At 38.1% G+C, this 26,880-nt stretch overlaps 1 long non-coding RNA gene across 1 annotated transcript; it reads left to right on the plus strand.

Annotated features, from left to right (window-relative positions):
- The first annotated feature begins 716 nt into the window (after positions 1-716).
- Positions 717-7,964, plus strand: LOC117677080 (uncharacterized). The gene is made up of 3 exons (XR_004594640.3): positions 717-828; positions 3,456-3,638; positions 7,903-7,964. It is a non-coding gene; the product is annotated as an uncharacterized LOC117677080 (long non-coding RNA).
- Positions 7,965-26,880: the final 18,916 nt, after the last annotated feature.

Here is a 26,880-nt window from a genome sequence, read left to right on the forward strand (position 1 = left end):
GAATATGTAATTCTAGGGGATTTTAAGATAACCTCCCTTTTCACTCAGCTTTCATGTTCTATCATTCTTTCTTCTACATCTGCTTCTCACCAATGACATCAGAGTGCAAATATACACTTCTCTGTGAGGTCCTTGGTAGTCTCTTAGCTTGGTTATGTTCTCTGAGTCACTCGGGCAGGGGGAGGGGGTAGACCTAGTTCACTTGTGGCTATGTAGGGCTTCTAGCCTGATCCCCTTTTTGACTCCACCTCCAGGGGTCTGTAACCTTAAACACTCAAAGAGCCATTTGGACCCGTTTCCCACAGAAAAGAAAACACCGGGAGCCACAAAACCTGAGTGAGAGTGGCCAACTTGACATCACTCACTCCCACTCAGTCACATGACTCTCTCTCTCTCTCTTTCTTTCCCTCTCTCTCTCTCTCTCTCCCTTTCTTTCTGTCTCTCTGTCTCTCTCTGTCTCTTGCTGCCCAACTGCAGCATGAAATGGTGGGAGGCTGCTTCCAGCCTTGGTTGGTGCTGGATGCACAACCTGCTCTCCGCCCCAAGACACTGGCCCACCCCGTGCTGCGCTGCAGCCAACAGCGCTGCTGTTGGAGGGTCACAATGTGGCTCTGTGTCATAATGGGCTCCAGGAGGAGGAAGGGACCCCGTCTCCCCCATTGTGCATTAACTTTCACTGTGCGGGCTGGCCATGGAGGCGGCAGCAGCAGCATCGGGAGCCACAGCAGAGGGCTGAAAGAGCCACATGTGGCTCCAGAGCCGCGAGTTGCTGACACCTGTGCCATTCCTTCTCTTACATCTGCTTTTCACCAATGGCAGCAGTGAAGTGTAAATATACACTTTTCTGGGTCTTTGATGCTCTCTCAGTTTGGTTATTTTCTTGCAGACATTTCATTACCAACTAAGTAACATCATCAGTGCTAGAAGAGAGTGCGATTTGTCAGTGTTTGGGAGGGGGAATCCATTGCTTTTCATCTGCCACTATTCTTCTTTTGTGATATGACTTTTCTTGATAACATTACCAAGGATTCTGTTAATCCAGTTGTCTAGTTTCTGTATTGGATTGGTATTAACTATGATATAGGTCTCTTTCAGGTCTTCCAGTAATTCTTTGGCTTGTTGTATATATTGTGATCTGTCCATAATAAGTGGGGTTCATCCTTTGTCCGCTCACAGGATGCTGATGGTTTGATCCTTCTTTAGGTTTAACAACACAAATAATATTTACATAGCATTCAAAAGAGACAATAAAGCCAAAAAGAAAACAAAAAGACTAAAACATTTCCTCATCAGCAATTCACACCATCTTAGCAGAGATTAACACCAGGGTTAATACCGGACCAACAATCTTTCAGTAAACAATACCCCAATGAAAGAACTACCAACTCTCAGACAAACAATCAAACAGAATGTATACAGTATACAACAAAGGATAAGTAGCCTCAGGACTACTGGTTAAAAGGATTTTTATTATTTTTCTGTTCCATGCTGTCTGATTGGAGACTGCCTGATTGAGCTCCTGCAGTTTTCTTGGGAAGGTTTTTCCAAATAGTTTGCCACTGCATCCTTCCGAAGGCCTAAGACAAAGTGACTGGCCTAAGATCACCTAGTTGGCTTTGTGCCTAAGGTGGAACTAGAACTCACAGTCTCCGGGTTTCTAGCCTGATACTTTAATCACTAAAGCAAACTGGCTCTAAGAAGAAAATTAGGGACCCTTCAAAAGCTGATAGCTAGTTTTTAAGGGCTCTTACAGATGTCAATATCAGTTTTCTCTCTAAAAGCAGTTTTAGAGAGAGGAAACTTTTCACAGGATCAGAAAGTGTTAAATCCCTTCTCCTGATGCCCACTGTTCACCTCTTATGCTTTGACGTGCTCAGAAAAAAATGTGCATGTTAAGTGTATTCAAGCAATTAATATTGTTTTGGTTCACAATGTCCCTATACCAATATTCTCAGAAACTAGGATTCAAATTGTTTACCTCTCATTTCTGTGGTACATGTCCAGAGTGCTTTCTCAGAATAGCTGCTCTTGTGATTCCTACCAGTCACGTATTTCTGTCACAAACCTGCAAACATCCTGCTGGGTAGCAGGAAACTTTTTATTGCAGAAAAGAACACATGTTGAGAAAAAACACTATTGTTAGGAATACAACTTTTATAAGGAAGTGTTCCTGAGGCTGGCACATGGACAGAAGAGAAACTAAGTTTCATTTAGGAAATAACAGGAAAGCTATGACAGGAAAGCTGGAAGCCACTCTATAGCTAAGAGCCTGCAGGATATTCCCTCCATTATGGAGACTGGAACCTGAACTGTGCAAGTCAGAGTCAAAAGAGAAAGAGAACTGAATTGAGAAAGGAAGGAAGGAAGGAATGATAAAAGCCCTGGGAAGATCAGCCTAATCCTGTGATGGCGAACCTATGGCACGCATGCCAGAGGTGGCACGCACTACCCTCTCTGTGGGCATACAAGTCATCACCCTAGCTCAGCTCTGCCGCACATGCACGCGTGCCTCCCACCAGCCAGCTGGTCTTCAGCTCTCTGCCACGCATGTACGGGGGGTGGGACACATGTGCGGGAGCGGACCCATGCATGCACAGGGTGGGGCGCACATGGGGTGCATGCACACGCCCATGCACAGGGCACAGGCGTGAGCCGCACGCACATGCATAGGGATGGGGCACTGCGTGTGGGCTGTACATGCATTGCATTTTGGGGGTTCGTGCACGTGCGTGCACACATGCGCTTTGAGCACTCAGTCCGGAAAAGGTTAGCCATCACTGGCCTAACCCATAGCAAACATGTGTCATAAAGATATACAAAGGAAGGATATAGTGGTGCAGAATCCCACTCTCTCTGTGGTGGCGATGAGTTTATAGCTGCAGGAAGTTGGTTCGGGCAAAGATGAATTCCTCCATACATTCAGAGAGTGATGTCATACTTTTGTATAATACTAAGATTTCTCCCTTGAATTTCCTAGTTAACTTTATGTCTTCCCTTTGCAATTTAATTGTAGCATTTTTAACATATCCCTCTCCTTTCACTGTCTCCAAATTTGTACAGAATTTATCCTTTTCATGGATCTCCTTTTCTATTGTATTTTTCTATTTAAATTAAATAGTTTGTATTATTCTATTTAAATTAAGAACCCAAGGACAGACACTCGTGTTTGTTCTTTTTTTTTTTTTTTACACACACACATCTAGTGCTTATTCAGTTATTTTGCAACTGTGCCAATGAGTACCAATCAATAATATCCCCATGGAGTTTATTTCATTGGCACTGTGATGCAGGAGTATGGCATCATGGTTTGGACTCATTCCACCTTGCATAGTGTGAAAAACTTAACCAATGTACTAATCATGAATAATGTAGATAGGAAAGACAAAGCAGAAAGAGTCAGTATATTCAACAGTAAAAGTGTCAACTAACCAGCAACAACCTTTTTGTTTAAACAGTACCCTGTCTGGATCTAAATGGATTGTGAAGACTGCACTTTCCTAGAAGGAAAAGAAGCTGCTATTAGAATCCAGGCAAGATACGAGTGTCAGCAAGGAGTCAAATAAATCAAGATGGCAGCTACAATCCTGTAATCAAAGCCCTGCCCTTTTTACCTACACTGTGATATGCATACTTAATGGGTGAGACAAGATAGTTGTGGCCACCATCTTGCCTTTCTAAGTCATACATGTTATAGTATGGTCTTTACTAACTCACAGCAGCTTACATATAAGATTTTATTCTTCACACACACCTCTGAATAGTCAAGACTAAATGCAGAGTATGAGTTCTACTGCTAAGCTGCCAATAACCATTTTCTAACAGTTCATTCATTTACATATTATTCCTTTACAGCTGCAGCAAAAATACCCATCTACGCCCTAATATACCTTTACTTCTAAAAATACTTACCTATATTCTCATTTTGCCTCCTTGAGGTATTACTTTATTCCTATACCCTGGATAATTATTATGGGTCACCTTTATCTTGTCCTAAAAGCTAAACTATAATGTACTTTATACTGTTGGAATGGCTGAGAATAATTAATGGCCTTATTACAGACAAAGGATAATGGCTTAAGCCAGAGAGTACTCTATGGATTCCAGGCTATTAATAGCACTCAAGGTATATTTTATTTCCACACTAGCAAAAGTTGCATTATTAGACTTCTAACGGAAATAACTAGAAGTCTTTGCAAACATCGTTTCTTCCAAATTTAGGTTACAATTCTATATACCTTTATTGTAACTGTTTCTTTTGAAATCCCAAAAGCTTTATTTTTAAGCAGACATGCATAAGATTGCATTTCTAGTCCCTTTCCATTTGATACAAAACTTCTGTTTATTTTTTTTATTGTGTATTATAAGACCAAGGGAAAGCATTCTGCTAAAAGGGCCAAAAAACCACTGTGGAATATCAAAGAATCTCTACACCAGGGGTGTCAAACTCACGTCGTCACGTCAGTGTCATGTGATGTATTGGGACTTTTTTCCCCTTTGCTAAACTGGGTGTGGGCGTGGCCAAGGCGTGATACATCCGGCCCGCGGCCAGGAGTTTCACAGCCCTGCTCTACACCATCAGGTAGGTCTCTCTTCCTTCCCTCTAAGTTAATAGATGCTCTTTATTAAACACACAAGTGTGTAACATGCAGAAACTTTCTGCAGCTGATAGAAATGGATATTACTAGTATTTTGTTTGTCTGAATGCTTCTCACAGTCTAATCAACTGGGCACTGACTCTAATAGTTCAGTTTCTAGCCTTCCCTTATTGTTGTTGCATTAGATTTGTACGCTGTTTTTCTTCCAGGAGCTCTCTGCATCCTTCTTCCCATTTTCCCCAAAACAATAACATCCTTTATAGCAGGCCGATCTAAGAAGGACTGCCCCAATGCCACCCAATGAGTTCCCATGGCTGAGACAAATGATCTTCATAATCCAACTACTATATCCCCAGCCTTACAAGAACCTTACACGAGGGAAAAGCTCCCATTTGTACTTGAGAACAGCTGGTATCCTGCATAGTTTCCCCTTTTTATGACCCTCAACTCCTTTCTATACCAGACACATCCAATTGCAGCTAATCAAGCTGTATTATAAGTTAAGAGATAAAATTGCATTGAAGGATTTCTTAAAAATTGCTTCAAAACTCCTGATCATAGGAACACTACTGTGCCAAAGCCTTAACAAAACAATAAAAAGTCATGAATTTGCTAATACAGGGACAAGCATGTCAGCCTGGATTTGAGTGATCTTATTTGAAAAGTAATTTGAAATTTCTTCACAGTGAGAAACACTTGACTCTGCCACCAGATGCAAACAAGCGACATTATTCACACTGTAAATCATCCAGAACAGTTCCACTAATCAAAACCTGTGGTGCAGGAAAAGAGAATTTTCTTCACCTCTTGCACAGCTATGGCACCAGAATTTGGAGAGATTTCTTTTCTCTCTTTTTTTTTTCCTTTTTAAAAATATAATATTTGGATCACAACAACAGGAAGGAAAAGATTTATAGCTCAAAGAACAAGCAGATCTGTTGTGGGCAAAGTGTACTACATATAATCCCTGGAATCTTAAACCTTCAAAACTGGAGCGTTTCCTCATTCAGAGTGGATGTCTACTGAGATACGTAGATGGAATGGGATGATTCTCATTTCCCCAATCTCCACATTATACTTTAGCTATAATGTAAGTGGGCCACAAAAATCAAAACAACCACTAGGAAACCCCCTGAAAAGCTTGATGGCTGTCGAGATCTTTGAAGCAGGTATGATATGCTTTGTTATCTACCCAGCAGTAAATTGAAGATTTCATCCAGCTTCTGTCCAGCTACTGAAAAATTAAATTGAAAAAAATAAGAGTTACGCTGACCTAGGGAGATGAGAGAGAGAGAGAGAGAGAGAGAGAGAGAGACAGAGACAGACAGAGAGAGAGAGAGAGAGAGAGAGAGAGAGAGAGAGAACGAACTTCAATTACTGAATAGGTAGCAAAAGCAGCTGTTCAGAACCTTATTAGGAGAAGAGAAAATTGCTATTACTACAATTCCAATTCTTCAGACAACCACCACTGGCCATTGATAAATAACAGCTTGCAAAGCTATTTTGATTTCGTTACTAGTTTATTTAATGGACATTCTTCTATACTTGACTTTTCCCCAAATCACTAAACTAGTAATTATTCTGCATGAATAATAACTATTAAATAGAGCTAGGCCTTTTACAAAAGAATTCTGTTCAATAGCTCAGCTGTCTATCCTTTATTTGTCCAATAAGCATTCTAACCTTTTTTTCAGTATGTAGGTATGTGTGCTATTAGTCAAGCAAAACCAAGCAGGCAACAGCCAAATTGAAAAGAACAAGGAACAGTCAAACCTTAAAGTAGCATTTTCTCTAACCAAACTGTAGAACTGAACCAACTTCTCATTCTGTATTTTGCCTGTTTCTTTTCCTCCAGCTCCCCTATTTCTATCACTCTCTCTGAGTTTAGTCTGAAAAAGTCCCAGTCTTCTTTTAGAGAAATAGAAAATAACCTATTCTGATAGGTTATTAGATGATAATGACAAATTATCATTTTCAAGTCATAATGGCTCAATGTACACATTTAAAATAAGCTGCAACTGGGGAAACCACTGTAGGATTAAGCAGAATCTGTGAATCTAGTTCAGCCAAAGTCCTCAGAACATAATAGAGTTGGAAGGGATCATTAAAGTTTTCTAGTCCAAAGCCCTGCATAAGCAGGAGATCCTATACTATTTCAGACTAGTGGCTGTCTAGTCTCTTCTTCAAAACCTCCAGTGATGAAGCACCCAAAACTTCTGAAGGCAAGAAATTCCACTGTTAATTGTGCTCACTGATAGGAAGTTCTTCCTTTATTCCAGGTTGCTTCTCTCCTTGATTAGTTTCCATCCATTGTTTCTTATCTTGCTTTCTGGTGCTTCGGAAAATAGACCCCCCCTCTTTTTTGTGACAGCCCCTCCAATATTGGAACACTACTACCATGTCACTCCTAGTCCTTCTTTTCACCAAACTAGACAAATCCAATTCCTGAAATGGTTCTTCATATGCTTTAGTCTCCAGCCCCCTCATCCTCTTTGTTGCTCTTTTCTACACTCTTTCCAGAGTCTCTACATCTTTTTTATAATATACAGACCAAAACTGGATGCAGTATTCTAAGTGTGGTCTTACTAAGGCTTTATAAAATGGGGCTAATATCAGTGGTCGTGAATTGATACAAAGCTGCCTCGGATGGGCCAGTCTTCTATCCTGTGAATCACAGAATGATTCCTAAGTCCTAACTCTGCTGCTTTCGGCTATTCTTGCAGGCTCAGCTTTGTATTTGCTGCCCCTCAAAAAGGCAAATTGTTGAATGGCTGCAATCAGGCAGAAGGGACCTTGCGGGCAATTCATCTGGAGCATATCAACATAAATCACACAGCCCCCACAGCCTACTCTGAAGGAGCCTCAGCAACCATGTGGATGTCCTTCCACAATCTAATGTGGGGTAGTGACAGGGCACCGATTGGTGGATTCCCTGCCATCCTTTCTCTTCCCACCTAGCAACACCCACCAGCACGAAAACCAGCCACCAATCACACTCAATATGTGGCCGGGAGCAGGGAGAGGAGGAAGGGGGGGGCGGTTATTCAAGCCTTAAGTTTCATTATGTACTGCATGCTTTTTGTGATAGGACTGCTGATCTCCCAGGAGATCAAGCGACCTATGAAACTATTTGCCATCTACAGCTTGTCTGAATCCCTGCAGAAGGGAAGCCGAAGGATGCCCTTCTCTTTAGAGTGAAGTTATAGATATTTTAAAGCAGGTACGCTTTTTGGCTCTCGCTGCACACACATAAACACCCACAAAAAAATCTTTGCATTTTTTTTTCCAACACCTTCTCTGCCCACAGCAGCCCTGTGGTTTCTGGCAAGTGGATCTCCGAAGCTGTATTGCAGGCAGCTCTGCTGGTGGAAAGAAAAGAAAAAAGGAACAAAGAGTGGAAAAATCCAGTATTTAAATGTTGAAGGCTCAGACACACATCACAACCAAAAGCGGTGGGGTTTCCTTTGCAGAGAGAAAAGCTCTACAAGCAAGTTTTAAAGTTTGGGGCAGGAGAGGAGGAAAATCAGCAAGTAAGGTACTTCCTCCCTGTCTCTGGATGCAAAAAGTGAAGGATTGTGTTGTGTGTGTGTGTGTGTGTGTGTTGTGTGCGTTGGTCCAGAGAAAAGTAAACACTTTTGGCTTGGTTCCATAAGAGAGAAAGTGTGTGCATCATCCTAGAATGCCACTGGTGAGCTTCACCTGTGTGTCAAGACTCCAGTATTAGAAGAAACACATGGATATATCCACATCCATAACCATAATTGTGTTGTAGGAGAATAAAAAAAATACCAGCCACTAGTTAAGCTTTGTTTCCTGGTCAGACCAAAGACAAATGCCAGAAACGCAGAGATCCAGCACAGAAATTCAATAGAAGAGTTTTCCACAGACTCAGGTACATACCCCCTTTTTAAAAACACACCTATACAAAACTGAAATAAGTAATTTTTATTACTTTGTGCATGTTTTTTCTGACACCACCATCAATCTGGCAGATTCTTGGTCCTAATTCAGCCTGTTTATAAATGCTGCCATCTAGAGGTTGTCCAGGTAATCTGGGTGACCTCTAGATGGCAGCATTAATAAAATAGTTTCTAAGGACTCTTGATCTCCGGGGAGATTAATAGTCCTGTCAGAGAAGCAGAAGATCGATATACTGATGTCAAACAACTCCCCACCTCCACCCCACAGCACACGCACACACAAAGTCTGCTTCAGTGGCTGAATACAAATACAAAGCATAGGAGCCCAAACAAGGGCTATTGTGCTTCTGAGCTGTTTTTTTCCTTTTTTTCCCTACAACCCATTTGTCCTGCCCATCATTTTTTGTTAGGCAAAGTATCTCTGCTCACCAATCTATACCCATTTCACATTTGTAGGTAGGTGTTTGTACCACCTGCACTTTCTCTACAATTTTCCCAGCACATATACTACTGATATCCATAAGGCAAAAACACACCAAATAGCAGGATCTTGGCTGACAGATCAGGCTCCTGAAAGTTTCAGATTCCAGTCTGAGAAAAGACCATGTCTCCAGTGTCTTTCACAGCCCAATCCAATGGCCACAAAAACACCACATCCAGCATGCTAAAACAGGTCTGCTGGGTCAATTGGAAATGAGCAGATTGAGGTTCCTGCTTGCCTAAATTCCAGGATCACCTCCACAGTAGCCTCGAATGTCCACATGGAAATTTGGAGGCTACCAAGAGGAGAAGAAAAACATCCCCTCCACAGTGCAACAATTACAAAGAGTCCCAGGCTGCATCAGTAGCAATTGGAAGTCAGAGGAAGGCAAGAGGACATGTCTCTCAAAAACTGCTGGTAAAGTGTTTTTGAGCAAGCAAGATATGACAATGGCCTCTAATTCATGGGCAACCATATTTTCCTCGGGTCCAATTGCTCATTGAGTCAATGAATTCATAGGAGAACCAGTTCGGTGTAAGGTACCAGGTGAGAAACCCAGAAATCGGTGGCTGAGCTTCGGCCAGTCCTAGGAAGAAAATGTTGCTAAGAAAACTGCATGAGTTTCTCCATGGAGTTGCCAGAAGTCAACACTGATTCAAAGGCTTGTTTGTTTTTTTTTATTTATTTATTTCCCACCTTTATTATTTTTTAAACAACTCCAGGTGGTGAGCATATCTAATATTCCTTCCTCCTCTTATTTTCCCCACAACAACCCCATGAAGTAGGTTGGGCTGAGAAAAGTGTGACTAACCTAAAGTCATCCAGCTGGCTTTCATGACTGAGACTAGCACTCAGTCTCCCAGTTTCTAGCCTTTACTTTAATAACTAGACCGAGATGGCTATTCATATTCATATTCATATCAGCAAATATTTGAAAGGATATGCTTTCTTTTTGTTTAGAGTTACAGTATAAAAGTCAAAAAGGTGACCATTTTTTAAAGAAAATTATAATATAAATTATAAATAATACTCGGTTTAGTATTCTTGGAGCCATACATTTTCAACACAAATTTTTTAAAAGAATATGCTGTAGATATTTTCGTCCTCAACTATTGAAGAGCAGTGCTATTTAATATAGAAGAAATTTTAAGAGATTTGTAGGCAGGCTGAAAAGACCTGAAAGAAACAATCAAGAAATAGCAGGTATATCAGTTGGCAATTAATTTCATAAATTTAGTTGGAGGAGGACATTTCAAATCATTCAAAGGGGCTCTGCCTTAATTAATTCACTATAAATGAAGGAGGAGGGCAACTCTTCTTATAGTTTCCAAAATTATATATTCACCCCAGATTAGTACCAAAAATACCTGATTGAAATCTATGTACAGGTAGTCCTTGACTTAACCACAACTGAGACCAGAATTTTCATTGCTAAACAGGCGCATCTACCGTAGGCAAGGTCAAAAGCTTCTCCAATTCTGGAGCAGAACAGTAGAGTTTCTTGTCCAGACCACTTGGTGCTGTCAAGGAGGTTGACCCCATCCACTCTGCACCACCTCCAAGAAGAGCGGAGGGCAAGGAATTACATCCCTATCAGGTTTTGATACCTGGTTGTTGTGAGTCCCCAATTTTGTGAACTTGTTTGTAACAGTTGTTAAACAAAACACTACACTTGTTAAGTGAATCCCATGGTCATTAAGCAAATCCAGCTTCCCCCATTGACTTTGCTTGTCAGAAGCCAGCTGAGAAGGTTGCAAATAGTGATCACATGATCTTGGGACACTGCAACCATTTGTAAAGACATGCCGGTTACCAAGTGCCTGAGCTTTGATCACATGACTGTGAGGATGCTGCAATGGTCATAAGTGCAAGGAGCCATTGTACGTCACTTTTTTCAGTGATGTAATAACTCTGAACAGTTGCTAAATGAAAGGTTGTATATTAAGGTCTTCCTGTAGTCTTGCTTCCTTGATCTTCCCAGCTGTGTAGAGCTTAACCATTACAATATAATATTTTTCCTTTCAGTTGTTTCAGTAAACACATAATCACTGTGCAAGAGCTGGGATGAGGAACGGGAGCTCGCCCCATTGCATTTGGGACTTGGGTCTTGGGTCTCGAACCCAGGCCGTCAGCTTTCCAGCTCAAAAGCATGTCAATGCGAGTATATTAATAGGTACCACTTTGGTGGGAGGGTAATAGTATTCTATGGTCCTTTGGCATATAGCTATGCTGGCCACATGACCATGATAAATGTCTTTGGACAATGCTGGCTCCCTCGGCCAAGAAATGGAGATGAGCACCATGGCCTAGAGTCAGACATGACTGGACAGGGTCCAGTCTTTACCTTTATTTGCTCACTCAATATATTTAGATATTACTTAATATAGGAAAATATTTCAGACTCCAGATTTAATGATCTGATGGGAAGGAGACTTTATTTAGTCCTAATATTTATTATTTCTCTAATATGCAAGTGTCGTAAAACAGATTTGCTGTACATAGAAATTCTAGGTTGGACTCAGAATTTCTGCACCAGAAACTATGTCAGATGATTCACTGTCTCCCACATGCAAAGTCATTCAACTATTAAAGATACTGATACATTAGCAATGTCACTGGTGTGTGGCAACTTAAAAGCTGACTAATGCCATCTTTCAGGCACCAATTCACAATAGCCCACTTGAGTTCATTTTAAGAAGAGCAATTTATTATTTATTTATTTATTAGTTCGATTTATATATGCTGCCCTTCTCCGGAGACTCAGGGCGGCTTACAATGCATTAAGCAATAACCTTCATACTTTTGTATATACCTGCTTAATAGGGCTTTTTGAGGGCCCCTGAGTGGTGTTCTATTTTATACAAAGTCAGCTTATTGCCTCGACAAACTGGGTCCTCATTTTACCTACCTCGAAAGGATGGAAGGCTGAGTCAACCTTGAGCCTGGTGAGAATTGAACTTGCAGTAATTGTAGGCAGCTGGCAGCTAAATACTACTTTAACAGCAGTAGTTTAGTCCACTGCGCCACCAAGGCTCTTGGTAAGTGGTTCTTTCCCACTAGGTGGTGATGCTAGTGGACAGAAAACAATTGCTGCCATTAAATTATCCCACAATAAGATATACAGGAAATAAACAGTCAGGCGTATTTACAACCCTAGTTATTAAAGTAGAAGTAGATTACAGCTTGGCTATATCACAGCAGTAATTTAAGCCTAGAGAAATACATACAGGGTACCAACTTTGGACTGCATAAATGCAAAGAGGCACTAGATGGTAGTGAAGAGGTAGAGAAAACTCTAACTCTCTGCTGTCATCTTGTGGTCATCCAGTTTTTGTAGCCTTAGAACAAACATATTCTGAGTTAAAGAGCTATAAATGTTTTCCTTTTGAAAATTGTCAGATTTCATAACCAAGTATTCCTAGTGAAATGTGTCACTTTAAAATATAGTTGGCAAAGGGATATTGTTCAAACAGTTAACGCTGTCTGAACTAATCTTGTCTTTAAATTGGGACGTATTTCAGACCTTAATTACCGTGTTCTCCAAGACTATGACAGATAATTTTCACCCTTTCTTCCTGATGGGCTTCTTGCCATAATAAAGCATGAGTTTTCTTTCAGAAATCATCTTAATGAATGCTAGAGTTAACTCAGCTGAGAGTGTCTTCCACAGTTCTATCACTTTTGACTCAAATGTCTTCTGTGCCACTGAAATAGTTCACTTTGGCCAAATCCAGGCAAAATATAAAAAGACAATATTCACAGTGTAATGTAAAAATGAGCATGTTCACAAATTCTGTGAACTGACAGAAAGCATTAAATGGCATACAAAATATGGATTCATTCCCACCAAGATTTTTTTTACCTATCCGCTATTTTCCTTCTCTCCTTTCCTCATTTCCCATCCAAGTAAAGAAAATATGCAAGAACTGGGTGTCTAAAAGAGAACTACGTCTGTCTCAAGCACTTGAACAAGAGACATTGTTAGATTTACCTAATAATTTAGTTGTGAAACTGAGCTTACTGTCCTCTACAATATGAAGGGCAGACTGTATCTAATCTATTTACACTGATTGTTTGGAATCAAATTCCAAACAATGAGGATGGCCTCCTCAGGGTGCCATCGGCCAGACAATGTCGGCTGGCGACCCCCAGGGGGAGAGCCTTCTCTGTGGCGGCACCCGCCCTTTGGAACGACCTACCCCCAGAGATACGTACGATCCTGGATCTCCGGACTTTTCGACGGGCCCTTAAAACTCACTTATTTCATCTAGCCGGGCTGGCTTGATCCCATCTTTCGGTTTTAATTCGTAATTGATTTTATTGGGGTGTTTTTAAATTGTGGGCCAAAACTATTTAATATCTTTTTAAATTGTTTTAAATTTTGCATGCTATGTTTTTTACCATGGCTGTTCACCGCCCTTAGTCCTGCTGGAGAAGGGTGGTATAAAAATCAAATCAAATCAATCAAATAAATAAATAAATAAATACTACTTTTTTCGGGGGGGGGGATATTAGCAAGAAAAAGGTAGTAGGTTTTTTTGTTTTAGGAAAAAGGTGAGGGAGGGGTTGGATCAGTGGTGAAATCTAAAATTTGTTACTACCGGTTCTGTGGGCATGGCTTGGTACGGGGGTAATGTGACTGGGTGGGCATGGCCATTTTTTTTAACTTTTAAAACCATTTTTTCTACAACCTCTTCAGCAAAGAGGTTTTAAAAAAATGCTTTCAAAAGGCTCTGACGATCCCAGCTGAGTTAACTGATCGTCAGAGGCTTTTTTCTTTTAAATGCCTCTGACGATCCAAGCTGAGTTGTCTGATTGGCAGAGGCTTTTTTTAAAAAGTCTCTGCCAATCAGGCAACTCAGCTTGGATCGTCAGAGGCATTTAAAAGGAAAAAAAAGGCTCTGATGATTGCGTGGCTCAGCTGGGCATGAGGGGAGGGCCAGGATTTTTGCTACCGGTTCTCCGAACCACCTGCCTCCATCGCTACTGGATCAGGCGATCCTGTCCGAACCGGGAGCATTTCACCCCCGGGTTGGATGTAATCAAAACAGAAAGGATTATCCCATCATTTCACTATCCAAATTCCTATCACTTCCTGTAAAAGAGAATTAATGTCCCCACAAAACCTCTACTATAATTCAGCAAGTATATTGTGTATTTACTTTATTTTTTTAAAAAAAAAACACCACTATCTCCATCTTTAGCTATTTTACTATTTTGTTACTCAGGGCTGTTTCCAGTTTTTAATTTATTTTAAACAAACTACAACTTAATCAAGGAAAAGGGGGGGGGAATCCATTCACTTCCTCCCCATCTAGAATATTACTAATTTTATATAAATCCATGCAGTCAAATTGAAAGAAAAAAAAGCATATTTTATTTCCCATGCAAACTTGTTTCAGATATAAAATCCAAGCAGTCTGCTGTGATAAAACAAGGAGGAATGGAGAGAAACAATTCTCCTTTTTAATTAATCACTACATACAATAGAATGTAATGAACAAGATATCATCACTTCCCTTAACTATCAGTTACTTGGTGTTCAAATGGCCCCCAAAGACCAAATATTTTCTCCTAATTGGTCCAAACAACAGGCATTTTTCACTTATTGGTCAAACACCAATTATTTCACATGACTGACTCCAAGGAAGGTAAGAGAAGAAAGCTGAAAAATCTAAGAGATGGCTAGATCTGAAGCACAAGGGGGAAAATGGGTGGAGGGGTACTACTATCAGGGAATCAGAATTGCTCGGAAACACTGAGAAATAGATTTTAGGATAGTTGAATTATAATTAGTATGCCAACTTAAATGCTAAGTACTAAGAAGTAATGACATAAGAAATTGAAACACATCTCTTATCTTGCAACTCCCTTCTTCTTCTTCTTCTTCTTCTTCTTCTTCTTCTTCTTCTTCTTCTTCTTCTTCTTCTTCTTCTTCTTCTCCTCCTCCTCCTCCTCCTCCTCCTCCTCCTCCTCCTCCTCCTCCTCCTCCTTTGTAAAGTATAAATTGACAGATCCCTCTTTCTTCCTTTTTGCAATCCAAGCTATATGATACATGCAACTTCTGATTGCATATTGGCACAGATGTACCACAGACCCTTGCCTCTTCCTTCTCAATAAGCAGAACAGAAACTGAAATCACATCGTAGATTTCTGGATGAATGGAAAAGATCAGCAAGGTTTCTATTTCATAATTATTATCAAAAGGAGCAGCAGCAACAAAAATGCTTATGATGTCATCAGAGTCATCTGTCCAGGTGAGTCTAGCTGATAATTGTAGTTGGTGCATGGATTCCTGTAGACATTCTTTTTACACCTGTTTCTGGTTGGTATTTTTTGAGGTTTTAGCAAACAGTTCCTAAAAGATCTCAGAAATAAGAGGTGCTATCTGCTTGTGCAGGCATTGAATCAGAGATTAGTATCTTGTGTGGTACATTGCCAATGAATCTCTTTGTCCATGATGAATAATGAGGTGTTTTGTAGGCCATTTCTTTCACTATGCCAATTATACTAGGTTGGCTACTGTTAGACACAACTTCTACTCTCTCATCTTTCATTCTTCCTGGCCAGCATGGACATCCACAATGCCATTGTGGAAATAACAAAAAAATTTCTAATTTGCATAATAACAATCATGATACAGATTACATCATTATGATTTTCAGCAGAGGCCTAGCTGGGCCCCTGTCACTCTCTTACCCTTTGATCGCCTAATTTTTAATTTAAAATGGATCTTGATCAGAAATTTCCAGGAAGTTTAATCCAATACTAGCCTGAAGATGGTGCTTGATTCTGCACACCAGTTTAATTGAATTTCCAATTTTCCCTAAGATATGTCCATGATTGTGTAGCCTTTTCTACTTTTATGTTTGTTTGTTTGTTTCATATTCATAATTATTTAGGAAAAATCAAATATTCTCCTAACATCTCCTTTGTCCTATGGGACAGTTTCCTGAGAGGATGTATCATAAACGCTGGATAAGAATCCTTATAAATTGCTTCAAATCTTTATAATCATTTAAAGATTGTATCAGACCTATAGTGAGCTCTTATCCATTACAGTTAAGAAAACCAAAACTGATTTGTTCCTTGCTGAGGAAGGCTGAGGAAGGTTCCATATTAGTTTTTCTGCCAATATTAAAAATTTAGATATTGTCCTTAAAGTGAATAATAAACCCTTGAAGGAAATAAAAGCCAGTTTGATCTAGTAGTTAAGGCACCAGATAAAAAGGAGACGTTCATGAGTTCAAATCTCACCTTAGTTATGAAAGCCAGCTGGGTGCCCTTGGCCCAGTCATACTCACAGGATTGTTGTTGTGGGGAAAATAGGAAGAGGAAGATGTGTTGGATATGTTCGCTGCCTTGTATTGTTTGTAAAAATAATAAAGGCAGGATACAATTAAATAAATATTAATTAATAATAATAAGAGCAAAAGCTTAATATATTACATGAAAAACCATACTATTTTCTCCTGTAAGGTTTTCAAAAAATACTCATAACAGGTTTCGCCCTTGCATTTTAAAACTTATTCTTCAGCTAAGGAAAGAAATCCAATGAGGTATTTCATTATATCTTTGGATAGTTCTGTTGTAATGACAGAGAAATTGCTTCAAATGTGTTTAGTTCACATCACTTTGTGCACTAGATTCTTTCAAGAAGCCCTGGCTTAACATGATAGAAATAATAGAAGAGAGAATATTAAAGACAAATGGGGATGTAAAATCCACCTGGAAAAAAAAAAACACCAATATTGTTTTAGCGATTACCCACCCATTTCTCTGATTGAATCAGAATTGCACAAAGCACTTTTTCTCCCCATAATTCATTATCATTACCTTGTCCCTAAAGTCTTTATGGCTTTATTTAGTGCTCAACCAGACATCCGATCAAAAATGAACCCAAATGGAGAGGGGAAGGGAGAGACACTCCCTATCTAGCCCCACCGATCAGAACAACATATCAGGATCCATTATCTAACATCTGCCCTGTTTGGGGGGGGGTCCTCCCCCCACCTTCAGCAAAGCTCAAGCAGGGCTCCATTGTTTTAGCTGACTGTGCTTGACAGCCGAGATGAGTGATTAAAGTGACAGTCAGTGTTTCAATAGAGAGAATAGCCTGCTTTAGCTCAGGCCTGTCTACTCCAGTAAATCTTTGCTTTTATCAGCCCGGTGCAACTGGCTCATTTAGACCAGATCAGCGGCAGTCCATCTCTTTACAACCCCTTGTCAGTGACAGCCTTCAGGTGGCTGAGCATGCCAGGTTTCATCTGAATCAAACCCAAGTGCGAAAAGGGATTAACCTGTAGGATTGCGGCAGGCTCTTTTTTTTAAGCCTCGTCTTTTCGACAGTGACAAGAAAAGCTCTAAACTCTATTATGCTGGGTAAACTTTTCTTTGTTTCCCGCAGCCTGCACTTTGTTTGCATTCATTCTAACCAACTGACTGAGGTGTTAAGTCGGATAGCAAGCAAGTCTTTGGGAAAAAAATCACGAGCCAAACAAACTAGTCCATTTATCCTTTAGACAAAGCGTAATTGAAAATATCCCCCCTTCGATGTGGGGAAAAAATAAAACCTGTCCAGGAAATACATTTATAGTAAAATAAAAGACATTAAACAACAGTTCGTCTGCTATTTTATGATTAAGGAGCTTCCTATTTCTGAAGAAATGTAATGGAGATGTTGCTTATTGCTTTATATTTTGAAATATTTAACATGCTTTGGGGAAGTGCTTTGCTCCAAGGTAATTTGCAATTTTAAAAAAACAAATAAGTAAAATGAAGGATTGGGATTTAGTACACATAATACCACAGAAAGGAAATAAATATTTTTTTAAAAAAAAAATCTGTCAGGCAACTGGTTCTCTCAGTATATGGCCCGATTCAGAATGGTTTATAGAAATATAGAAAGTCACCAGAAATTGATCATGACAGGGATAACTAATCTGGGGAGATGATATCCAGAGCTTTGACAAGAATTGAGTTTTTAAAATTACTTTTAAATAAATTAATAACTATTAATTTTAATAATCTGGCTCCATCCCTATTGATTTTCCGGAAATCCCTCAAAACCTGGTTATGTCTCCAGACTGAAGGCCCCACAGAGGGACAAGATGGTGGCTCCTATGTTGTTGATATCTGCAATCCTCTCTTAGGCTTTAATTGCAATTTTTAAATTTTTTTCCTAAATAATCATTGGTTTTTAGATGTTAACTGTTTTATAGTTTAATGGTATGGCACCCAGTGTCACTGTTTCATGAGATGGGCAGCTATATAAATTTGATGAATGAATGAATGAATGAATGAATGAGTGAGTGAGTGAGTGTTTTAAACTGGGGAGAAGACTTAGACTTTGAAATATTTCTTATTAATGGCACTTTCTCATGTTATTTGGAGGCAGCCTGAGATAAAATGATTCTGTATGTACACAATCAAGTTACCAATGGTTAAAATAACTGTTGTTTAACAAATTGACCCACTTGTTTGATCTACATAGCATACTAAGCCATATGTTAAACACACTGGCTAGAGCACAGTTTAGCCTAGCATATTGTGCAAATTCTGACTAGGAATGTGTCCTACATCCTTTGTTATACTTTTTAAGGTACAGTCCAATTCATACTATGGAGAAGAATCCGATCTGACTCATTCTATATGAGGAGCACACATAGAAGAAATGTGATTTCTAGTTTCAGATACAGTTCTAGAAATAGAAAGTGTAAGCACACCTCAGAAGTGCTGCATAATAATATGCAAATACAACTCAAATGTAACTTTGAATACACTTGCCAACATAGTCATAGAAACCTGTTTTGAAATATGTGTTATATTATATCCAACTGGCATATATTGAGTCATTGAAAGGGATACTGGTTCAGATCCCCACAGTCAGAAGTTTGCGCCACAGTTAAGATCCTGGTAGAAATGATCTAATACGTTTATCAGTTAAATCAGATGTTATCAATTAAATCAGATACATTATCAGATAAATCAAATTAAAGAAAGTGCAGCAGTACACCATCTTTAAAGAAAAAGTCTTAGAAATATAAGTAGCTGTTTGGTTCCTTTTTTCATTATTTTTGTAGCTCTCCAGAGGTAGCATTTCATTGATATAATTGTCTTATATTTTCAGGAAATCATTTTCTTTATAAAAGAAATAAAATAAAATAAAAAGTGTGCCACATGTTGTCCGTAGAGAATGGAAGATAGCAAAAGAGGAGATGAAGGTATATTTTGAAGCCTTTTTCTTTATGTATTATCCTTCCTTAGAAGATATTTGGCAGGTCTTGATTAGTCTCAGATTAGTTTCTCTTCTATGCAACAATCCATATATAGAAGTTCAACCTATAATAAGAAGGGCTGTTTTTCAACGCATGATAGAATATTTGAGATGTGGAGAGAAAAAAATAATGAAAATATGATAACTTTTAGTAAGATGAGTTTCTCTAACTAGCTAAATGAGCCTAAAGTGATGCTTAGGGTTTCATAATTAGATAAAAGTACTATTCAAAATTAGACAGTGCCCATTTACAGTTCAATAAACAATTTGTCATGCTTGCTCAAAGCATACCCTGATGTCAGTGCAAACAGCATGCGTAGAGGTGATAAAATAAATTGGCCTCCCAAGTGATTACATTCAAGACAATGCAGGACTCCTCACTGGAATCCAAGAAGATGTTAATTTATACAGAATTTTTAAGTGGCCTTTCATAAATGCTGTCAGTTCCAGAAATATCTCAACCCTTTTCTGACCTAAAAGAGAAGACTGAAATAAATGGTAGAATCCCGCAAGTGTAAAAATATCATAATGACAGATATCAGGACATCAGGAACCTTTGAAATAAAGGTAGACATGGACTTGTAAAAGCAAGTAAGATTAAATTCACTGCCTCTGCTTGCATTTCTGAATATAGGAGGAGGATAGGCACTGAAATAAGCAAGAAAAAGGGGAAATCCCAAGTACGAATACAATATGTATTTATTTTGCTCACACTAATAGGACAGAATGGAATGGAATTGAATGGAATGGAGCAGAGTACAATACAATACAATACAATACAATACAATACAATACAATACAATACAATACAATACAATACAATACAATACAATACAATACAATACAATACGTCTTTATTGGCCAAGTATGATTGGACACACAAGGAATTTGTCTGGTGCAAAAGCTCTCAGTATACATACAAACTACAAAGTAATATAATCATAAGATTACAATAGGAGAAGGTAATAGGAAAGAGGAGAAGGATGTATTACTACTACATATTGGAGAGTAATTCTCCTTGAACTCAATGGAATTTGCTTTAGCATGGGAATGCTTTCTGAATAAGGGAAATCAGAAGGAGGCTATTTTATTTATTTCCCGCCTTTATTATTTTTACAAATAACTCAAGGTGGCAAATACATCTAATATTCCTTCCTGCTCTTATTTTCCCCACAACAACCACCCTGTGAGGTGAGGTGAGCTGAGAGAGTGTGACTGACAAAAAATCACCTAGCTGGCTTTCATGGCTAAAGCTCACAATCTCCCAGTTTCTAGCCTGATATCTTAAGCATTAGACCAAACTGGCTGTCTAGGCAGGTTTCTTGGGCTCAGTTCTACAGCATTCCTCACACTGAGTTCTACCTTATATTTTCCTTCATGATAGATAATTTTTGGCAATACTGTTTTTGAGCTGAACCTCAACATGCTCAAAATTACTTTATGGGTACAAATAGCACCTCTTTCTAAAGAGATTACTGGATTACTAGAAGGGACTTCTAAAATATACACTTTAACAATCACAACGCTATTAAAATCTAGACCTAATTTATTTTTACTACAGTCACATTTATATAGTCGATGCTGAATCATAGTTTTTGCAGTAATTTTGTACCATGCCTTCTGAAATTCTAATCAGATCAAAAAGAAATCACCAGGCTGTAATTCCATTTTAATCAGTGATAATGATTAAGCCATCTCGGAGTGAAGAAGGTTACATATTTTAATTGGATCCAAGCTCACAACATACATATTCTCCTGGTAAATATATACTAAGCTAATCCATATGTTGGACCAACAGATCTGCAATATCAAAATACATATCACAGCTTGTAAAGACTGGTTAGTGAGTTCTATTTTACTCATTTACTTAGTAGACATAGAAAAATGTAGGATGGCTTTTCATATATATATATATATATATATATATATATATATATATATATATGCAGACAGAAAGATACATATGATGTAAGATCTACTTTTAATGGTTTTCTACAATAAACAATCTCAAAATGTAATAATCTTTATCAACACTTTGCTGTCAATAGCAAACAATCATCAATATTTTCACCCTATATTGAAATGATAGAAGAATGATAGCGCATATTAACTTCCGTTTTCCCCAAGACAAAGGCTGTACACAATGTTGCTATTTTCATGGGAAGTATTTGCCTAGCCTTAAGTCATAATGCTCCACTTTGAGCCATTAATTCATGTATATCTAACAAAATCAGGGAGAGTTTGTGACAGCATTTGTAAATTATAAATGACCAAGGAAATCATTACCAGACGACAAGGCTGTCCTGTCATTTCCTGCATTGTTCATCATACATTACACTGTGACATTTATAAAAATGAAAAACAAATAGAAATTAGATTTAAGTCTAACATGATTAATCATATAAATATTATTGAACTATTTTTAAATTAACTGTTTAAAAATACATAATGTATTTGCTCTTAAAATGCCAGTACTTGGGTTTGTGGTTATTCATAAATTAACTATCGAATTAAAGTGGTTTTTTATTATCAGATTTCAATAATGTCGTTAATGACTCGGAAGCATATTGTATGTACCAAGGTCTTTCAGCTGTATTTTCCTTCCACTACCATCTCTGTTTCATCCAGTTTTACTCTTACCATGAGCCTTTCACATGTCACCTTTTCCACAAAAACATCACAGGGTATACGGCATCTGCATTGACTCTATTAAATATTTTTCTTGCCTTAGAGTTTTCTTAACTTGACCAGCTGTAGTAACTTTCAATCATATTTTCTTAACAAAGCTAAGACAAATATCTAAGAATTACTGCATGTTATAGTACATGAGGAAGTACATATTGTTTATAACAACAGAATGTTATTGAAGAATCTGGATTAATGCACTAACTAATGATTCAAAGTCCAGAAGTCAGGTGATAGTCAAATGTCTATGGAGATTCTCAGTCATTCAGGTTATGTTTGTCCCAAAGGTGCTTTTTCAAGAAGCAATTGGACTTTCTTGTTTTTCTTTGAAGACATTTCACTTCTCATTCAAGAAGCTTCTTCAGGTCTGACGGGATGGTGGGGAATGAAAAGGGACTATCAGGTGACAGTCCCATTTTAAAAAAATCTTTTTTTTTTCATTTCCTAGTTACTTCTTATCCTCTAGTACTGATCTTTTTAGAATCCCATTAGACACAGTCTCTAGATACTTTAATACATTTTCCCAGTGTTTACAGTGAAATCTTATATGTATATATATTCCAAAATAATTTTGTTCAACTCAATGTACTCTCAGGATATATAGAGACTACAGAGAGTGAGTGAAGGTAACCTCACCAGCATGAAAGGTTTATTATAATTAAAACATTTTTTATCCCACTCTTCCGCCAGAAAGTGTTCCAGAGGGGCTTACATAAGATCAAAAATAAACAAAATAATCTCTGCTTGAAGATCTATAATCTAAATGACACAAACTAAAAATAAATTGATGGGATGCTTAAACAAGTAAAAACAGAGCTCAGGTTAAAAAGCTAAAAGTGGCAACTGTTCTTAAAATATCCACCTTTAATGAAAACAGGGGAGAAAAAGACCAAACTTTTTATTGTTGTTGTTAAATCCAAATAAGCAGACTGAATCTAATGTAAAAAGAAAAGTTTTACTTGCTTCAGAAACAAAAATAGACTGACAGATTTAAAACAGTGCAGTTCCCTGGTAGGTCAGAGAAGGCAGACTACAAAGCAACATCAAGAATAAAATACAATACACTCATCACAGAACGCACATAATAAGTCCTGAAAGCTTCTTTAATTCTGCCAGTTTGCTTTGCAACATGCATGCAAACCAGATAATTAAACATGCTATCTGGGCAACTCTTTCTGTTATACCCCTTTTCACTATAAAGGTAAAGAATCAAATCTCAATTCAAATCCAACTCCTTAAAAAACCACATCAAATGCAGTTTTCTTGGCAGCATTCTAGAAATGGACTCTTATTGTTTTTCTCCAAAATACCTTTTCAACTTAACAGTCTGTCTATATAGCTCTTGGAATTCCTCGGTATACTCCCATCAAAGTATAAATCGGATCTGATTCTATTCTGTTTTCATCTAGATACTGCCATCTGCTCTGGATTGGTGATCTCCAAGGTGCTGATTTATGAATTCATCTTCTTTCCATTATTTTAAATTCCTGCTATTTCTATTCCAATATTTTCTCAGTCTTGCCAACCAAATCTTCTCTAAAGGATATCTGAGAGCTGCTTAAGAAAAAAGATAGTATGTACACCTAACTCTTCCATGGAATTCAGTGAGATTTATACCTCAGTTAAGTGCAAATAAGATTATATTATGATGACCGTATTGATCTGACTCCAAATCTAGAACATATATACCTATTATTTTAAAAGTATATTGAGAACTCCACCGTGCACCAAGTATTACCTTGAAGAACTCTGTTTCTAGGATTAAGTCTGTCCACTTACAGCAAACATTATTCATCATGCATTATAATTATATTATTTAAATTTCCTGATATAATTATTATCCTACCTACCAGGAGATTGTGAGTTATAGTCCCACCTTAAGCATGAAAGCCAGCTGGGTGACTTTGGGCCAGTCTCTCTCTCTCTCTCAGCCCACAAATCTGCCTTGGGTAAAAAGTCAGCCAGTCAATTCCTGTTGCAACCAACCACACTCAATTGATCTGTACTTGTGGGAAAATACTAGAAAGGGAAATAAATGATTTTCATGCCAACATAACTGCAGTGGGAAATATATCTGACTTAAAGTGCCAACTAATTGGTCATAAAAGGTCAGATCAATAATTTCATGCAGAAAAGTTTAGAAGTAATTACTCTAATGTAACACCAGATAATCAGGTTATCATCTTCATGTAAATTATGTGATGAAAGCCGAGCACGATAAACCTGCCCTTAAATTTAGTTTCATTGATGAATTTTAGTTATTTATATATTTATTTCTTATTTTGCTGGTCACATATTGAATAAACATTACTGGTACTGAGCTGAAGAAGCTTCTTGAACGAGAAGCGAAACGTCTTCAAAGAATAACAAGAAAATCCAGTTGCCTCTTGAAAAAGCACCTTTGGGACAACCATGTCCTGGATGACTGAGAATCTCCATAGACGTTTAGCTATGCAGAGCTGAAGAAGCCTCTTGGATGAAATCTAAACGTCTTCAAAGAATAACAAGAAAGTCCAGTTGCCTCTTGAAAAAGCGCCTTTGGGATTACTGGTACTGTTTCTTACTTAACAATGAATGTGAGATTAAATATCCCTTCCAACTCTGTTACTGTTATTATATTTTTCACAAGAGGTGCATTTTCTGTGGCAACTGAGTTTTACAACACTATGCATAGATTAGCAGTACTGCAATTTGCTCCCCAAAAAAAGTATTAAGCCTATTAGAGATCACACATGTTTATTTATTTAATATACACAGAAGACAATTCATTGTAACTTTCAAATATGAAATTGTTATTCAGGTATGGATGTCACTCTAAGGACAGTCAGTTTTTTACATTCCCATTGCACATTGTGCTAGATTCTATACATGTATCTTCTTCAAAGTGGAGAAGCAAGACGTCTCTTAGCTTATATATAAACAGAAGGCATTTTTAATACTGTATCAGCTTGACTTCTCAAAAGGGAATAAAGTGTTTGTTAGCGTTTGTGTTATTCATTCTATAATATTGCACTCTAGGGGTTTTTGTATGCATGTGTGTTTCTTGTGTATATGCATGCATGTGTGAATGTGCAGGGGTGGGAATTTGGATTTTTTTTAAAAAAAAAAAAAACCAAGTTTTAATCCAATATCCATATACTGTACTTGGGAGCAACTACTGTTTTACTCAATGGAACAATAGCTGAGAAAGCTTGTATTTGGATTATGCTTTAAAGAAAATTATTAGATTACTCTGTATAGCAGTTGTAAGAATAGGTGGCTCATAAGAGTTTAAAATGCATGCAATCTGTTCACTGACACTTTTTATGGCTTCTGCCATGCCTCTGTTTATAGAACCGTGTTATTTTCAAATTACTGTTCAATCGGCAGTATTTGTCTGTCTTGCTCCAAACCCACTACTGTTCCCATTTCTCCTTCTTCTCCTATTTGTTACCTCTGAGACCGAACAGGTTTTGGGGTGCTTCATTATCACTGTACAGTCTGAGTATTTTTCCATGAAAATTATTTGCAGTAGAAAAGGGGGAATTGTCTGATGATTTGTGATTTGCGCATAAATCAACAATATTGTACAAGATTATTTCTTGGGGATAGGGTTTTACCATTAAGAAACAGTCACTATTCATATTCTTAAGTCCCTAAAACACACACACACACACACACACAGAGAGAGAGAGAGAGAGAGAGAGAGAGAGAGAGAGAGAGAGAGAGAGAGAGAGAGAGAGAGAGAGAGAGAGAGAGAGAGAGAGAGAAATGCAAAGGAAAAAACACACAGCAGAATCAGCAGGTAATATCATGCGAGGCTAATTAAAAACATAAAACGCCGATCAGAGTTGCTTTGTGAAAATCTTCTGCCATTCCAGCCAAATGAAAGTTAGGTGAACCAATTAGCACCTGAGTCACGTCTAGCTATTTCATTATCCATGTCCTGCCGCACGATAGCCCACTGAATACTGTTTTAAAGCTCTGCCGTGACAGCAGCAGGTTGAATATAATGAACAGTGTTAAAAAATGGAGACGCACTAGACAAAGCTGAGGAAGAAGAAATTGCCTGGAAAACTGACTGGCTGTAATTATTGAATGCCAGTCCTCTTTTCAGCTGGCTTTGAAACAAAGAGATTTGCCTTCAGCAAATTACATTTTTCTTAACCAACATGAAAGAAGAAGGAGATGCAAATATTAGTAATACACAGTGCTAACCAAAGTCACTGTCTGCTTTTATTTTATTTATTTTTTTCTTTTAAGTTTGGAAGTCAGAAATATTTACAGAGCCATCCTATATATATTCACAAGAGATTGCATTCTTTAAGGCTGAAAACTATTGTGTTGGCATTTTTTGGACAAGGAGGATTTTATCCCAGGCCTGTGTTACTTGTTGATTTATTTATCAGCCAGATTTATATCCCTCCTTATCTCAGAGGTTTAAGGCATCATCCATAGTTGCAATGACCACATGTCCTTTATTTTAAAAGGCAGTGCTTTGTTTCAGAAAGCTGTCCTTTAGATTTATTTAACTTAATTATATTATTGGCTTTGCTCTTGAACCTTTCTTTGTAAAGCAAAGTTATAAATATTATATATATATGTATACACACACAAACATACACACACACATGTTCAGTCGTACTCATCGTTAATTGGTTCCAGGAGGTGTGAGGAAGACTAAAAACAATAAATACAGATTTTTTCCATAAGGAATAATGTAGCGAGTCACAAGGCAGTCAATGCAGATAGTCCTCAACTTACAACAATTCATTTAGTGACCTATGACCGTTTTTCATACTTAACAACCATTGCAGCATCCCTTTGGCCACATGATCAGAATTCGAATGCTTGGCAATCCGTTCATGTTTATGACAGTTCCAGTATCCAAGGGGTCACCTTTGGTGACCTTCTGACAAGCAAAGTCAACGGGGGAGCCAGATT

This window comes from Pantherophis guttatus, chromosome 3, assembly GCF_059756535.1.
Source record: "Pantherophis guttatus breed Tessera chromosome 3, ASM5975653v1, whole genome shotgun sequence".
Lineage (NCBI taxonomy): Eukaryota > Metazoa > Chordata > Lepidosauria > Squamata > Colubridae > Pantherophis > Pantherophis guttatus.